This window comes from Podarcis bocagei (assembly GCF_964188305.1).
Source record: "Podarcis bocagei genome assembly, chromosome: 1".
Taxonomy (NCBI): Eukaryota; Metazoa; Chordata; class Lepidosauria; order Squamata; family Lacertidae; genus Podarcis; species Podarcis bocagei.
In genome coordinates this window covers 17340566-17359076 of record NC_138125.1, presented here as the reverse complement: position 1 = coordinate 17359076, position 18511 = coordinate 17340566, and the positions used below count along the sequence as shown (strand labels likewise).

Sequence of the window (18511 nt, the reverse complement as noted above, 5' to 3'; positions counted from 1 at the left end):
TTCCAAATGTGCATGTTTAGGATCAGACTGCACATTACTTAATACAGAGGACAGGATAGGAAAAGAGTTGTTTTATCTCCCTCAAGAGTATCTTGTAATGGCCCACAGGGGTCGAAACTTTTCCCCCTGTTCCCACTCTGCCGTTTTATCCAAGCACTTAATAGATTATGTAAGCTCTTATTCCTTGATACTCTGTTTGTGATCCCCCTGAGGATTTCCGACTTGCACTGGAAATCTGGAGTGCCTTGTAACACTTTCTTCTGTTTCAGAACCCACAGGAGATGCAGAATTTCTCTGTCTCCAGTGATGGAGTTTGGTATTTTAATGGACTTTTCCTGCTACATGAGGCTGTAGTCAAAGTAAACATTGACATAGCTGAAAATAGACAGACATATCACTTGCAATTCTGTAAAAGTGGCTCTCTCTTTTTCCGGCAGATATCCACAGGAGAATATTGAGCTGTGTTAGGCAGTTGTCACCTTATCATGTCTCTCAACCAGGGACCCACAGCCATTATGTCACAATCCTACAGATGGTAAATGTAAGGTTCAAGGGTGTGCTAAGCATCAACGTTTATGACTTCTGGGACATTCCTCCAGCCATACTACATCTGGACTCTATAATGACTTACTTCCCCCAAACGGTTCGGCCTCCCATTTACCTCTCTTGAATGGTTTATCGATGTCATTACATTTCCTAGCAAGGTTTTCTACTCCCTAGCATATGCGTTCTTGACAATTATGAATAAAACTGCACATGGGTAAGATGATTTGCAGGAGTTTGAACATTGCCAAGAGAGAAACCAGAAGGCTGAGGATACTTTCACAATCAGCGCCAGCAAATCAGCCAGTGTAATGTGATATTAAGCAGGTTTATTCAGTGGGGCGACCCCTTGAATTGAATGGGACTGACTCCCTGGTGTCCTTGGGGTTACAGCCATAGGGAGGGATTCAACATAGTGCTAAGGAGATTGCTGCACCAGTGCAAGCATTTCGGCTTGCCAGATGGTGTTATCTGCCCTCTCCTCTTTCCATGTGCTGTTCTGGGGGTTCTCCTGACATCCCTCTGATTCAAATTCCTGGTGGGGGGGGAGTTCCACAGGAATACAGTGGTACCCCGCAAGACGAACGCCTCGCGAGACAAAAAACTCGCAAAATGAAAGGTTTTTTCGTTTTCGAGTTGCCTCGCAAGACGAATTTCCCTATGGGCTTGCTTCGCAAGACGAAGCTTGCCCCGCAAGCTCCGGGGACAGCGGGTCTTCCCGCTGTCCCCGGACCTCTTTTGAAGCAAGGGGCGGCGTGGAGAAGCGATCTCCCCGCAGCCCCTTGCTTCAAAAGAGGTCTGGGGACAGTGGGGAAGAAGCGATCTTCTCCCCGCAGCCCCAGGTCCGGGGACAGCGGGAAGCGCTTCCCGCTGTCCCCGGACCTCTTTTGAAGCAAGGGGCGGCGGGGAGAAGCCTGCCCCCGCCGCCCGGCTTCAGAATGGTGCTCCGAAGCCGGGCGGCGGGGCAGGAACACCTTCTGAAGGCGGGCGGGGGGCGAAAGTCTTTGCTCCCCCCTGCCTGCCTTCCCGGGAGAGCGGAGAAAGGCAGCGCCTTTCTCCGCTGTCCCGGACGGCTTTTGAAGGCAGGCGGCAGGGGGGGGGAGAAAGACTTTCGCCCCCCGCCCGCCTTCAGAAGAGGTCCAGGACCTCTTCTGAAGGCCGGCGGGGGGCGAAAGTCTTTGCTCCCCCCTGCCTGCCTTCCCGGGAGAGCGGAGAAAGGCAGCGCCTTTCTCCGCTGTCCCAGACGGCTTTTGAAGGCAGGCGGGGGGGGAAGACTTTCGCCCCCCGCCCGCCTTCAGAAGAGGTCCAGGACCTCTTCTGAAGGCCGGCGGGGGGCGAAAGTCCTTGCTCCCCCCTGCCTGCCTTCCCGGGAGAGCGGAGAAAGGCAACGCCTTTCTCCGCTGTCCCAGACGGCTTTTGAAGGCAGGCGGGGGGGAAGACTTTCGCCCCCCGCCCGCCTTCAGAAGAGGTCCAGGACCTCTTCTGAAGGCGGGCGGGGGGCAAAAGTCTTTGCTCCCCCCTGCCTGCCTTCCTGGGGCAGCAGAGACTTCTCTGCTGTCCCGGGCGATCTTAAAATGCTGGCGGGCGGCAGCGAAGCCTTTGCTGCCGACCCCCAGCATTTTAAAAGCCCCCGGGGCAGCAGAGACTTCTCTGCTGTCCCGGGCGATCTTAAAATGCTGGCGGGCGGCAGCGAAGCTTTCGCTGCCACCCACCAGCATTTTAAAATCGCCCCGGGACAGCGGGGGCTTTTAAAATGCTGGCGGTCGGCAGCAAAGCCCTCCTGTCCCCGGAGCTTGCGGGGCGGGAGGTGGGGAGAAGGGCTTTTCTTCCCACCGCCAGCCTTCAGAACAGCCTTCTGAAGGCTGGCGGTGGGAAGAAAAGCCCTTGCCCCCCCCCAGCCTTCAGAAGAGGTCGGGGGACAGACTGTCCCCGGACCTGGTCTGAAGGCGGTTTCCCTAGGAATGCATTAATTGATTTTCAATGCATTCCTATGGGAAACCGTGCATCGCAAGACGAAAAACTCGCAAGAAGAAAAAACTTGCAGAACGGATTAATTTCGTCTTGCGAGGCACCACTGTACATGGGGCAAGGAGAAGGGGAAGAAAGCCCTGTTGCCCTAGCAAAAGTCCTTCTGTGAGCTTCCACTGGCAGAACACATTAGTCGAATCGGGCACATAGATATTTTGAGAATGTCAGAACAATGCAACATATCAGGCTTTAGATATTTGGTTTGGACCCAGGTAAACTGGTATGGATCCTGAGATTGCTTGAGTGGAGTTCTCACCAGATGCTCCCACTGGAAGAAAGGGGGAAAGGAAATTCCATTTATAGTACGTCGAAATCTGACATAACAGTTGGGGAGACCTGATTGAGAGACTGCGAACTTGTGGCTTCCTCCCCCCAAAAAAACACGTTTGAAAAAGTTGGTAGACATTACAGGACAGTGGGGAGGAGGCACCGGACTCCCAGAAGGAAGGGGGAACCACATAGAATCACTGTACAAGGGTGCTTTAGTTGAGATTCCTACATGCAGGGGGTTGAACTAGTTGACCCTTGAGACCCCGAGCAACTCTACAATTCTGATTCTACGATTTTCTCCTCTTCCTCCAGCCTCCGCTGGTTCGAAGACTCTTCTATAAACAAAGTGCTGCTTATCACCAATGAAGCCCTTTTTGGCTCAGGCCCAGGATACCTGAAAGATTGTACCTCCCTGTACAAACCTGCATGGATGTAAAGGTTCTTCGCCGACCATCGTCTCTCAGTCCCATCAGCATGAGAAGCACAACTGGTGGCAACATGAGAGAGAGAGATCCCGTGTTGCACTTAACTAGCTTTTGCTTTTATTGCTTTGTATTCCATAGTGATGTTTTAAGCTGCCTTGCATCCCAGCTTGGGAGAAGTAAATAAATAAATACTCTTCTAGTGAAAGAGCAGCTTCTGCATCCAAGTGCCTAACACCCACAAACTGAAGTGACACGTTTGCAGCCTTTGGGTAGTATACCAAAACTGGTGCTTTGCAAGCATCTGAATCACGTTCTAGAATTTTGCCGCACATTGATAAAATTGTGAGTGAAACTAAGGGGTGAAGGGTATAGAGGCAAGGATTAGTGATTTAGATTGCAAAACAACCGACCTGATAAACAAGGCTTTGAGTCTTAATGAGAGGTGATGTATACCAGTGAAAAGCTTAAATAGAGAGAGAGAGAGAGAAATGTAACCCTACACATTAAGGCTGGAGGGGGCGCTTTTTCAACAAGATGGCCACATTCCCTCATGGACAACCTTGAGCCAGTGTGGTGTAGTGGTTAAGAGTGGTGGACTCGTAATCTGGGGAACCGGGTTCGCTTCCCCGCTCCTCCACATGCGGCTGCTGGATGACCTTGGGCTAGTCACACTTCTCTGAAGTCTCTCAGCCCCACTCACCTCACAGAGTGTTTGTTGTGGGGGAGGAAGGGAAAGGAGAATGTTAGCCGCTTTGAGACTCCTTAGGGTAGTGATAAAGCGGGATATCAAATCCAAACTCCTCCTCCTCCTCCTCCTCCTCCTCTTCCTCCTCCTCCTCCTCCTCCTCTTCTTCTTCTTCTTCTTCTTCTTCTTCTTCTTCTTCTTCTTCTTCTGTGGGGCACATGATCATGTGGCAAAAGTGGTCTGGTGAGACACACACCACTCCTCCACCCAGTTTCAATCCCTAGCATCTCAGGGTAGGAATGGGACAGATTCCTGCCTAGGATCCTGGAGAGCTGCTGACAGTACGTATAGATACCACTGAGCTAGATGGACCAACAGTATGATCTGGTATAAGGCAGCTTCATATGCATCCTTCCTGTGCTTAGTGTTCCTATTGGGTAATCCAGTTGTGAAGAAATCCAAGCCAATGGAAACATGTCTTCCCATCAATGCTTTGGTATTTGACATTGAAGACATCTGCCTGGCAAAACACTCTTTTGATCTCCCTCAGGCTTCAACTGAAAGAAGACAAAGCTATTTAGAGAGAGCCCCTCTCTGTTCCCAGATATTTTGGGCTGGGTTTTATTTCTTATTAAACCCCAATTTAAGGCAGCGCTGACATTGTGGAGGGGCCTTGAACAGGGATGCTGGGTTCACATTGGGTGATGGAGGGTCCTGTTGTGAGGCCTTGGAAATCTCTATTTACTCACCATGAACCCAGAAGGAATGATAACTCACTTGATTAGAGTGTGGTGCTGATAATGCCAAGGTTGCTGGTTCGATCCCTGTATCGGCCAACTGCATATTCCTGCATTTCAGGTCCCTCAGGGTCCCTTCCATCTCTGAAATTCTATTATTCTATGTGTAACCATGACTGTACACCAGCTCTGCAAGGAATGGGTGGTGGCATCACAAGGTTTTTCAGTTGTGGGTTCAGAGAAAGGGCATAGTACTCTTTCTCTGAGTCTTCTGCAAGCTCTCTGCCCATTGTCCCAGTGACATAAGAGACTCCAGATTATGGCTGTAAGCCTTGAGAGCAATAAATATAGCTCCTCTCATGGTTGAGAGTGAAGCTGTGAGTGGTTTCTCCTTTGTGGCTAATGAAAAAGACTCTCAACTCAACATAAGGTCATGAGGTGAACTAGCTTAGTATGTACTTAGGAGCTGAAAGCAAAGGAACTCAGCCAATCCGGCATTCATACCTGTGAATGAGGCCAATGTGAGTTGCATCAAAGCCAGGCTGAACTTTCACCAGCCCCATCGGAGTTTCATAAGCAAGCAGATCTAAATGGACAGATAATGTATTTTTTAAAGAAAGAGAGAGAGGGAGAGAACTGTACACACTCCCATCTCCCAAATTAGCTCATTCTAAAGAACTGTGTTGAGTTGCTACTTAACACTGGACAAAAAAACTGGTAATTATTTGCAGAGACTCCTAGAAGTCCACTCATGCTGCAATCCTAGGCACACTTACCTAAGAGAAGGTATGGGCAATTCTGCCTGTTTTGCAGGGCTGGTGCATCCAACCCACCCAGTTGCCGCTGCTCCACCTTTCCACTGCTGCCCCTCTGCCTTTCTGCTGCCACAACTGGTGCTGAAACAACGGCACCAATTTCTCCACAAGATCTTGTGAGATTCCAGTGAAATTTCACCAGAGATTGGCACTGATGCAGCTTTAGACGTTGGAAACATTTAAGCTATAGGGTCTCCTGACTTTGGATAAACAGCTTGGAGATGTTGCACGAACCTTTTGACTCTATCTCAAGTGGATCAGCACCAGTCAGAGATGGACAGCACTGCATCATTCACCCAGCTGCTGTCAAGGAAATGTATTAACCCTGTCCATCTTGCTCTCTAACCAAGAGGTCTAGAAACACCACACAATTTTAAAGGCATCCATAGCATGTCAAAGTCCAAGTAGATAAATAGGTACCGCTCCGGCGGGAAGGTAAACGGCGTTTCCGTGCGCTGCTCTGGTTCACCAGAAGCGGCTTAGTCATGCTGGCCACATGACCCGGAAGCTGTACACCGGCTCCCTCGACCAATAAAGCGAGATGAGCGCCACAACCCCAGAGTCGGCCACGACTGGACCTAATGGTCCCTTTACCTTAGCAGGGGCCTTATGGGGTAGGGAACTTAACCTGTGTACTGTATTTGTCATCAGGCTTTGGGCTTATATCAGATTTTGGATGGCTTCCAAAATCACCACTGCAGTTCTCAATGGTCAGTGATGATGGAAGTTATAGTTTAATTAAACAACATCCATAGCTTCCCACCTTGGCCGTAATGTAACTAAGATGCAGAATGCAAGAGGTGCCAGTGCAAAGAGGAGTACGCTTCACAGGCTGAGCTCACCGGGTCTGGAATAGCATGCTCAAGTCACCACTGGGTTGTAGTTGGAATAATAGTTGGCATTTTGTTAGTGCATGATCTGACTGATTCCCAAGTCTGAGGTCTGACTTTCTGAGAGCTGAATTCCATCAATATGTTGTTGTTGTTTAGTCGTTTAGTCGTGTCCGACTCTTCGTGACCTCATGGACCAGAGCACGCCAGGCACTTCTGTCTTCCACTGCCTCCTGCAGTTTGGTCAAACTCATGCTGGTAGCTTCAAGAACACTGTCCAGCCATCTCATCCTCTGTCGTCCCCTTCTCCTTGTGCCCTCCATCTTTCCCAACATCAGGGTCTTTTCCAGGGAGTCTTCTCTTCTCATGAGTTGGCCAAAGTACTGGAGTCTCGGCTTCACGATCTGTCCTTCCAGTGAGCACTCAGGGCTGATTTCCTTCAGAATGGATAGGTTTGATCAATCAATATGCACCCCCAATATGTATGCGCCCCCAAAACCACATAACGGAAATTATAATTATATGTATTCCATCTGCCTAGGTTCACTGCCTCTTGAGTTAGCCATTAGAAATCACGGGCTGTTGCTTGGTGAACAGATTGTCTACTGATGTGGTTGAGAACCTGTAGTCCTCCAGATGTTATCCCAATTCCCATCAACTTCCCAGAATGGCCAATGGTATGATAGGAGCTGTCACCCAGCAACATCTGGAGAGCTACCAAGTCTGAACCCCTCACGTACGGACGCTGCCAATATGCACCAAGGAGAGTGGCCATTAGTATCATGCACCAAAGCTTTGTTGACTGACCTTGGTTGCTACAGTACCTACGAAGAGAAGTAAAACATGAGGGAATGTTGTCCATTTCCACTGAGGTGAGCAGACTGTTCTTTTCCCAAGGCTGTTCAACCACTTCAGCCATTGCTACAAAACACAAATGGAGAGGTTATTTCTGACTCCAGCTAATTATCAACCATTCGGGAAATATAATTCCCAACTGGGGGGGGGAGTACCCACCCCAAAATAGAAGGACACAAAGGAAAAGCTTTATGAAAGGCCTTCCTTCAATGGTCTGGAACTTTCCTGTAATAGAATCTTAACATTCTGTGGCCCCACTAGAAAAACAAAGGATCTGTGGATTAGCTTTCTAAAGCATTAGAAACTAGAGGGGATTCTTGGCAGAAAACCTTGTCTTTATTCAACAGGTAAGTAGTATTTGACCTCCTGCAACCATGCTATTTCTGTCAACAGGGCATTCTATTCCTAGCCACCTAAAATTAAACATTTTAATAAAAGCAAATCCCTTAAAACTTCTCTCCAGATCTAAAAAAACCTTCCAAACATTTATTTGTTAGGGGAGGGCGGTGGAGAAAAGGATGCTGATTTAACTGTGTGTGCTCTTTGCATAATAGGAAATCTTTTAATCTCTTTGAATTTCCAATCATATTTATAACCCATGATTTATTTAACTCTTTTACAGATAATATTGCTGTCTCTTCTGTGCTTCAGCCAGGAATGAAGTCCTCACAATATTCTTTTGCCCCTTACCCTTGTCACCCAGGGAATGTCAAAATGGATGCTTACAGCAGAGATGTTTGTGGGATGTAGGTTTTTAGACCTTGAATTCTATTGACACCAAAGGGATACATTTGGGCTGAAGAGGAAAGATGGGAAATGCAACCACAATTGTGTATCCTAAACAATGCGTGTTATGTTCTACTATCATGGCTGTTTCTTCTATGGCAGTCTACTCAGCAAACTCCAAACGCTGCTGTGTCCTCTTGCTTGCCAGACTTCCTGCTACCTACCTTTCTTTGTCCCAATATTTCTTCCAGATCATGTCTGCCTGCAGACATAGGGGTACATGGGTGAACACAAGGAACATGCAGCTTGTGGTGGGACCAGCTTAGAAATGCCCTACATCTGTATGCAAGGTTTTGAAAAAGAGTCCTATCGATAAGAGCGGGTCGTGGGTGGCGCTGTGGGTAAAACCTCAGTGCCTAGGACTTGCCGATCGTATGGTCGGCGGTTCGAATCCCCGCGGCGGGGTGAGCTCCCGTCGTTCGGTCCCAGCTCCTGCCCACCTAGCAGTTCGAAAGCACTCTTAAGTGCAAGTAGAGAAATAGGGACCGCTTTATAGCGGGAAGGTAAACGGCGTTTCCGTGTGCTGCGCTGGTGCTGGCTCGCCAGATGCAGTTTCGTCACGCTGGCCACGTGACCCGGAAGTGTCTTTGGACGGCGCCGGCTCACGGCCTCTAGAGCGAGATGAGCACGCAACCCTAGAGTCGGACACGACTGGCCCGTACAGGCAGGGGTACCTTTACCTTTACCTTTATCGATAAGAGCACAAAAAGACTGCTGCTGAATCACACCAAAGGACTTTCTGGTCCAGCTTTCTGTGCCCACAATGAATGGGCAGTCAGATGCCTCTGGGAAGCCCAAGCAGGGCATGAATCTATCCTGAATCTACATGTTGGAACACCTGGTTTATGAGGGACATTTCCAGAGTGCTCCCCTCCTAGCCCTGTTTTGGCTTACTTGAACTGCTCCCCCATTTTCAGGAAGAACAAAGATGAGCTGCTGGTTGCTCAGGTATAGCTTTGATGGACTCCACTTTCATCTGTCTCTTCTCACCACCTCTCAGTCTTGAGTGACAGAAGAAGATCGTGGAGCGATGGAAGCTAAGTGTAGCTGGTAAACAACACTCCTGGGAAAGTGTGACTTTGCATTTGCCTTAACCGCACACATCCACCCAGATGGAAGAAATGAGTTGGGGACGACAGATCAAGGGCCAGCCATGCTCTCAGACAGGAGAGGCAGCAGAAAACACAAATGGGAGCAGCCAAAGTTTATGGGGTGTGCGGGTGGCTGTGCACATGGATGCAGCAGATGACTTTGGTAGGGAGTGAATGTATTGTAGCCTTCTCATATATCTAAGGGACATTTGTTTTTGTACTTGTATTTGGATGTGTGTGTTTGTAGCAGGGATGGGGTGGGGGGGGGAGAGATTCAGTTACCATTTAAAGGCAAACGGACCTGATTCATACTTTCTGAAACTGGGGCATGGCACCCCTTTGAAATTTGTATGCATTTGAATTCTGCAGCGCAGCCCTCCAGCCAGGCAGTGTACACAAAGGGGAGGGGGAATGATAACAGCCCACATTGTGTTAAAGGGTCCTGTTGGAATCATCATCAAGAACATCACTGAAATAGACTTTGCACAAGCACAGAAAAGGGAAAGGGGAATCACAGTATCAACAGGTAGCATCTGGAAACAGAAACAAAGAACAGAATACTAGCCTGTGTGGTTATTAGCAACTGTAACACTAGAAGACTATTATTCACTATAGATTGCTCTTGGAACAAGCAATATGTCTCCCCTTCCCTGCCCCTCCAACAGCATTATCTCAGCTGGTAGGCAAAAAGCCAAAGCTATCATTTCTTCTGCATTTATTAGCTTTCTGTGGAGTGCAGACAGATATATATTTGCAGGACTGAAACAGAGAGCCACCCCTAATTCAAAGGCATTTATACTCTATATTCACTGCAGAGTGATTCACAGGCATTCCCCCTTGATGGCTGCAAGTTCATGTGACAATTTGTGTATATTTTGTCTATTTACGTAATGCAGTTTACATACTTGGCTTCCCTGTACAAAAACGTATTTTATTTTACGAACTCAGGCTTTTACATCTTAAGATCTTTTAGTGCTTTGTAAGGAAGTTCTCCTAGCTTGAGACACCTTTCCTCCTGTCCTGACTGATGGTTGATTTATGCCATTTAGGAAGAGCAGGTGGAAGAGAAGTTCCCTTGTGCAAACAGAAATCCATGTACCAGTAGAAGCACTTCGCTGGATACCACCCCAGGTGTCCAAATAGGTATCAAATTGAGTTTGGTGATTATAAGACATGTATTCAAATGTACAAAGGGTGGTGAGATCTTTAGTACATTTCCAAGCACAATTCAAAGTGTTGGTGCTGACCTTTAAAGCCCTAAATGGCCTCAGCTCTGAAGGAGCATCTCCACCTTCATCGTTTAACCCGGACACTGAGGTCCAGCTCCCAGGGCCTTCTGGTGGTTCCCTCACTGCGAGAAGTGAGGTTACAGGGAACCAGGCAGAGGGCCTTCTCAGTAGTGGCAACCCTGTTTAGGGAAGTTTTTAATGTTTGATGTTTTAGCGTATTTTATATATTCTGTTGGCTAGCCACCCAGAGTGGCTGGGGAGGCCGGGTCAGATGGGCCAGGGTATAAGTAATAAATTATTATTACAGTGGTAAGGTAAAGGTAAAGGTACCCCTGCCCGTATGGGCCAGTCGTGTCCGACTCTAGGGTTGTGCGCCCATCTCACTTAAGAGGCCGGGGGCCAGCGCTGTCCGGAGACACTTCCGGGTCACATGGCCAGCGTGACGAAGCTGCTCTGGCGAGCCAGCACCAGCGCAGCACACGGAAACGACATTTACCTTCCCACTATAAAGCGGTACCTATTTATCTACTTGCACTTAGGGGTGCTTTTGGACTGCTAGGTGGGCAGGAGCTGGGACCAAAAGACAGGAGCTCACTCCGCCGTGGGGATTCGAACCGCTGACCATACGATCGGCAAGTCCTAGGCACAGAGGTGGTACCTCGGGTTAAATACTTAATTTGTTCCGGAGGTCCATTCTTAACCTGAAACTGTTCTTAACCTGAAACACCACTTTAGCTAATGGGGCCTCCCGCTGCTACCGTGCTGCTGGAGCACGATTTCTGTTCTCATCCTGAAGCAAAATTCTTAACCCAAGGTACTATTTCTAGGTTAGCAGGGTCTGTAACCTGAAGCGTATGTAACCTGAAGCGTATGTAACCCGAGATACCACTGTATTATTATTATTATTATTATTATTATTATTATTATTATTATTACTGAGTAGTGGGTGGTGGAGGAAAGGTCCTGATTTGGCCAGCCCTGGTTGAAAGATCCTGATTTCACCACCTTTGTGGTTTGGGGGAGGCTTTGAACCTAAGCTTTCTTGGCCTACCTTATAAAGGGAAGAGGGATACCTAGGTTCCCTTGTGCAGTTGGCAAGGAGATGTATTGGTGCCTCTGATGCCCGGATAGACCATGGACAAGAAGCTCAGAAAGTTTGCTTCTCATTGCCTTTCATGTTCTGCCAGTGATTTCCTCCATGGCCATCAGCTCTGCTCTATCTCCCCTCCTCCTCTTCAAGTCCATCCATCTGCCTTCCTTTCTGCCCCCTCCCTCTGTTTGCCACCTTTCCTTCTCCTCCTCCCTCTCTCCCTTTATACTCCTCCTGCAATTCTCAATGTTGCAATGGCCCACACCAGTGGCCAGATTCCTCCACTGAGGCTTGCAGGCCAGAGCTTGGGGAATGTCCTAGGAAATGCACAGAGAACTGGGCGGGTGGGCTCTTAGTCACTCCAAACCAGAGTGGAGAGGGGTGATTTTTGCATGCACACATACAACGTCCTGTGCCCTCGGCAGACGCCAATCTAACCAACCTCTAGGTATACCCCTGATCAAGGACCCTTGTAGGCTATGCCATACTGGCTGTACATTTGTGCAAAGTGTATACATTTGTACGGTTATATAGTTGCAGGATAGTTAAACCAGGTTTTTTTTTCTAGCTGGAACTCCCCAAAACTCAGTTTGGGCACCTCTCAGATGGGCACTGTTGCCATTATAAGAGAACAAGGGAGGCATTTGTGGTGAGTTCCTGCACCTCTTTTCCAAGAAATATAGCACTGAGTTAAACAATGGAACTCGTTTCCTCAGGAGAAGTGATGGCCACCAACTTGGATGGCTTTAAAATAGGATGGGACAAATTCATGGAGGTGAAGGCTATCAATGGCTGCTGTGCTCTGGCTCCCTAGTCTGAGGCAATAATGCTTCAGAATACCAACTACTAGAAGCCACAGTAGGGGGAAAAGGGCTCTTGCGCTGGGGTCCCGCTTGTTGGCACTATGAGGCATTTCTCATGTTCTTCCTATAACATGAAAGGTTGAGTTAACTGGCTTCCATTGCTGCTAAAACTATTGTCCTCCCAACCTTACTGTATGCTTGTGAAACTTATAAACGTCATCTCCAACTCCTCAAAAGATTCCATCAACAGTGCCTCTGGAAATTTTTACACATCCGTTGGGAAGGCAGGTGAACAAATGGGAGAAGCAAAGTTCACCAGTGTCGAAGCGATGATCCTTCAACATCAACTTTGTTTGACTGGTCACGTTGTGTGGATACCTGATTGTCGTCTTCCAAAGCAACTACTCTATTCCGAACTGAAAAATGGAAAGCGTAATGCTGGTGGTCAATAAAATAGGTTCAAAGACTCTCTCAAGGCAAATCTTTAAAAAGGTAGTATAAACACCGACAACTGGGAAACACTGGCCAGCAAGCGCTCCACTTGGAGAACAGCCTTTACCAAAGGCATCATGGGTTTTAAAGATGCTCAAACTCAAGACAAAAGGGAGCAACACGCTAAGAGGAAGGCACGCTTGGCAAACCCTCACCATGATCAACTCCCACCTGGAAACCTATGTCCCCACTGTGGAAGGACGTGTAGGTCCAGAATTGGCCTCCACAGTCACTCACTGTTAAAACTGCATTTATGGAAGACAATCTTACTCAGCTACGAGTGATTGCCAAAGAAGAAAAAGATTGCTGCTAAAACAGGCCTTCATACAAGCCCTTAGCCGATGATGATGATGATGATGATGATGATAATGCTAGTTACGGGTAGGTAGTCGTGCTGGTCTGCCGTAGTCGAAACAAAATAAAAAAAATCCTTCCAGTAGCACCTTAGAGACCAACTAAGTTTGTTACTGGTATGAGCTTTCGTGTGCATGCACACTTCTTCAGATACCGAAGATCTGAAGAAGTGTGCATGCCCACAAAAGCTCACAACAACAATAATAATGCTAAAATAAAAAAATTCCTTCCAGTAGCACCTTAAAGACCAACTAAGTTAGTTCTTGGTATGAGCTTTCGTGTGCATGCACACTTCTTCAGATACCAGTAATAATAATGCTATTATTTATACCCCACCCATCTGGCTTGGTTTCCCCAGCCACTCAGGGAGGTTTCAAGCACATATAAAAACATAATAGAACGTCAAACATTAAAAACTTCCTGATACAGGGCTGCCTTCAGATGTTTTCCAGGGCAGCAGGACAAAGGCGCCTTTCACCCACATTGTGCATTACATGTTCACTGCCTGCTTTACCTTCAGTAATCTTCCCGGATACTGCATGGCCGCTATTGAATTTCAGTCGACTTTCTGGAAGAGAACATTTTATTACCTTCCCAGTAACTGCTGGTTTCATTACTTTCCTAGTAGCTGATGACCTCATTCATCCACTGCTTCCACAGCCACCTCCACACTATTAAGTGTCACAGTTTACCTTGGAGGTACTCTTGCACTCTGGGTTCTAAGCGGAAAGGTGCTGGTTTTTGCTTTTTTTTGTTTGTTTTAAATTACACGTATTTAAAATGGAAAGTGAGCCAGATTTGGTGCCCTTAGAAATAAAGACAAAAACTAAACACTCAGTATGAGTTTGACAATTACAGTGACACCTTGGTTCTCAAACGCCTTGATACTCAGATGTTTTGGTTCTCAAATGCTGAAAACCCGGAAGTGAGTGTTCCGGTTTTCAAACATTTTTCAGAAGCTGAACGTCCAATGCAGTTGTCGGCTATTGTTTCTGGGGCACCTGCACCAATCAGAAGCTGCACCTTGGTTTTCGAACATTTTGGAAGTCAAATGGACTTCCAGAATGGATTTTACGTGGCACTTTTGTTTTTATTATTTATTTTGAGCTTTTGTTTTTGAGGCTTTTTCAGTTAATTTGTTTTTGTGACTGTGTGGAACCCAGTTCAGCTACTGAAGGACTGAATGTGTGACTGCGGAAATGGATAAAAGCCCTGCATCCAAACAATGACTATCATCTGTGCAGGTAAGGAAAAAAAATAATTTTAATTTTTATCATCTACAGTACTGTCTTATTTATTTTATAGTACAGTACATTGATTACTGCTTTCATTTTATGGATCAATGGTCTTGTAGGATAGTAAAATTGATGTTAAAATGCTGTTTTAGGGGTTGTTTTCAAAAGTCTGGAACGGATTAATCCGTTTTGCATTACTTTCTATGGGAAAGCACGCCTTGGTTTTGGAACGCTTTGGTTTTGGAATGGACTTCCGGAATGGATTAAGTTTAAGAACCAAGGAACCACTGTGTAACAATAATGGCAAAGCGTGTTCTCCATAACAGAGAGCACGTGTTGCGGTTGGGAAAAACAGGCCACCCTGCAGTGACTAGGCAAATTTGGAGGAACCCAAGCCTTTAAGTGGTTAAAATTGGGTTGCTGGGGAGTTTTGATTGTTGCCAATTCGGAGGAGGGGTCAGAGTCTTTAAATACAGGGGCCAGACGTTGGACGTTCTCTTGGCCGTTTTGCACTGGATCACCCGCCCTCCCTCCCTTTTATAGGGTGGTTTTTTGTTTTGCTCGATTGGCCTTGCTATGCCTGTCATGGGGTCGTCCGCCTTGGTGCGGGGGCCTGGTAGGAATTTTGCCATCTGGCTGATTGGCTGGTGCCATTTGGTTTTCGCCTACTGCGTAGCAAATCGTCACAACTTGTAAGGTTGGCGGTTAGGCATTGGTTAAATTGGTGCTTGGAGGGGTAAGTGCCTACCCCTCCAAATGATGCGAAGGGAATTCCGTTAAAGGAATCCAGGGGCTTGCCATTCTTTTCGTCCTTGTCCCCGGAGCCGGACTTGGGCCGTGCAAGCCCCAAAGGAACATGAGGGTGAGAGATGTTGGACTGTGTCCCAGCTTCATCTCTCACCCAATACTTGTTTCCCACGCTGGCTTCCGTTGGTGTCCGGAAGGGCCAGCTCTGTCCTTGAGGGCAAGGACAGATAGTCGGAACCAATGCCTAAGCAACCACTCACATTTTTTGTATTTGAATAAAGTTGTGGCCAAAATTATGCCAAAAACCTTAAACAAAAATCACGTGTGAAGTGTGAATTTTTTGGTGGGTGGCACTGTGGGACTCAACACGCAACAATAGCAATGTGCTTAATAGATTTATTTGCCTCTTGATACAAAATGCTTCTAAGTCATTTACATTCACTTGCAGACACCCAACTACACTGAATGTTGGAAGACTCAGGACAGATAAAAGATACAGTGGTACCTCGGGTTAAGTACTTAATTCATTCTGGAGGTCCGTACCTAACCTGAAACTGTTCTTAACCTGAAGCACCACTTTAGCTAATAGGGCCTCCTGCTGCTGCCACGCCGCCGTAGCACGATTTCTGTTCTTATCCTGAAGCAAAGTTCTTAACCTGAAGCACTATTTCTGGGTTAGCGGAGTCTGTAACCTGAAGCGTATGTAACCTGAGGTACCACTGTATAGTACTTTTTCATGCAGCGCATAAACTATGGAACTTGCTTCCTCATGAGGCAGTGATGGTTACCAACTTGGGAAGTTTTAAAAGAGGATTGGAGGGGAAATCATGGAGGAGAATGTTATTGATGGCTGCCAGTTGTGATGGCTGGGCTCTGCCTCCACAACCAGAGGCTGTGATGCTTCTGAATACCAGCAGCCGGAAACTGCAGGAAGGAAGAGCGGTTTTCTGCTCAGATCCTGCTCGCAGGCTTCTCACAAGCATCTGGATGGGCCATTGGCCTGATCCAGCAGGCTTTTCTTATGCTCTTATGTCTGCGCAACTCATCATTTATGGAAGCCACTAAGCTGTCCGTATGCTTTTTGTTGATTTTCCCCTTACCTGCCTGTCCTCACATACCTTCTCCTTTCCTTGCCCTGCTCTGCTCTGCTCTGCCTTGCTGTAACTGGCCGTCCTCTCTGCCCCCTACCCTCACCTTACAGTGCGCTACCTCCTTTTTGGACTTCTAAAATGCAGGGCAGTCCGCTGCATGGAAGGCTGCATTCTCTTAGGGGCAGTCCGCTGGGGATCCTAGCTGGGGGTTGGCAGGGACAGCTTCAAAAATGGATGGGATTAGAGTCAAAAGTGAGCAGGGCACCACACACAGCCTCTCCTTCTACCAGTGGCGTAGCGTGGGGGGGTGCAGGGGGGCCCAGCCGCACCGGCCGCAACATCTGGGGGTTAGGGTTAGGGGGTGCAAATCCACGGGTTAGGGGGCGCAAATCCATGGGTTAGGGGGTGCAAATTACTTGCCTTGCCCCGGGTGCTGACAACCCACGCTACGCCACTGCCTTCTACAGCTACCTGCTGCTACCTTCCCCCTTTCTTTCCGGCTGCATGAAACAAGGCTGCTGCTGCTTCTTCTTCTTCTTCTTCTACTTCTTCTATCACTCATAGGTAAGTAAGATTGTCATCCATAAACACGGTTTTAACAATGAGTCCGTAAGTGACTATTGAGCCTATTCTGGATCCACACATCCTTCCACGGTGGGGACATTGGTTTCCAGGCGGAAGCTGATCACGGTGTGGATTTGCCAAGCGTGCCTTCCTCTTAGTACGTTTCTCCCTTGCATCCTGAGTTCGAGTGTCTTCAAACCCCCTGTACTGGGGCCTCCAATTGCCTCTTCCGCCCCAATAAGACAAAGCCCCCTTTCATCACCAAAAGCCTCAAAGACAGAAGTCCTGACACATATCAAGGAGGGGAGGTGGTGAGAATATAAGGGGATAAGACTTCCATTAAAGTCTTGGACCCCCGAGGACATCTTGCCTTTTAAAAGGCATTTAATCTTTATAAATCATGCTCTCTTGACCATCCAATTGCTTTTGCTTCTTGGCCAGATTCCTACCATAGGTGGCCAAGTTGATGCAAGGGGAAAGTATTGGGTAAGACTAAAGAGGCTCTCGAGATGGATCTCTACCAACAGAAAGGAAAGGTTAGGATCCATGAGAGGCCCGGGCTTTGAAAAACCCACTGAGTCCTTTCTTGTATCTGTAGGAATGAGTTTAAAGAAAGGGGGAGATGGCATTGGGAGTGACCATCTGCAACTGACCAAGTCATTGCAGGACTCCCCCTCCTCGCAAGTTTTTATTTTTATTTTTTAAATATTTTTTTGGTCTCTTGAAGCCTGTGAAGGAAAGGCTGGATGCCTTCCTAATGCACATGCTGTAGTTTAGCCAGGACATCTGGGGCCGATGCAGAAACTGCTGGGTGAGATGGAGTGTGTTACTAGGTAGTAAATAAGCCGAGATAGATGTGAGGGCCCCATTTGGCCTTCATCTGTTGCTCTCTCCAAAGCCCCAGGAGCCTTTGTGCCTCTGAGGCATCCCTGCCTGACCCCCTTATTATGATTTGTGATGAGAAGGAAGAAATTGGCTTCTCATGCATCCAGCCTTCAAGATAATTTTAAAAAAATAAATGATTGGGAGAACTAATGTTCTGAAGCAAAATGGAACACAGCAAGATGGAGGGCTGGTTGGGGGGGGGGGGCCTCACATCCCAATAGCAATTTGGATCAGCCGGGTTGTGGTTTACCATTGAACTACTGTGAAAATTAGATGTGGGCTGAATTCAAGTCGGTTCACAATCAAACTGACCAAAATTCACACTTGTCCAGATTTTGCAATGTCATTGTGCAGCCAAGAAATGTGTGGGGAAATGCACACACTAGCCTAAAGCTTGCATAGGAATGCACGTATTGGTGAAAATAGCCTGCAAAAATAACAATACATCTGGGAAAACTGCTTTGCAAAAATGTGTATGTTAGGGGCAAATGCATAGAAAAATGAGAACACTGGGGCTAAATTGCTGGTGGAGTTTCTTGGGGAGTTTAAGGAAAAAAATGCAAACTGTTGTGCAATGTGGAGAACTGGACTGACTATGGGAAAAATGAGAAATGGAGAAAAACCAAAAGTGACACAGTCACCCACTCCTCATTACTAGTAAGCACCATTTCACATGTCAGTCATTCAAGAGGTTGCATATAATGGGCTAAATCCAAAGGAAGTTGAACACATGGAAATCACATTGTAATTGACGGCACTTCACTACTCAGTCAAAGGGCTTATTGCCTGCCTAACTTTCTGTATTATGTATCATATTTATTAGAGCTATTCTGAAAAGAATTCACTGGGCTGTTGGCTTTTTGCAAACCTTTTCAGTTTCTCCCCTTTTTGGTGTTTCCTTGACCTTCATGTTCTCTTGCCCTCAGTGACATCACATACTAGAATCTGATTGGCTA

The 18511-nt window shown here is 47.3% G+C and overlaps 1 long non-coding RNA gene across 1 annotated transcript in view; it reads right to left on the bottom strand.

The window, feature by feature from the left end:
- Window positions 1-8797: 8797 nt before the first annotated feature.
- Window positions 8798-18511, bottom strand: part of LOC308587538 — a 462158-nt gene continuing 452444 nt past the window's right edge. Inside the window, exon 3 of the long non-coding RNA XR_014008428.1 lies at window positions 8798-8812. This is a non-coding gene — a long non-coding RNA (uncharacterized lncRNA). The remainder of the gene's footprint in view (window positions 8813-18511) is intronic.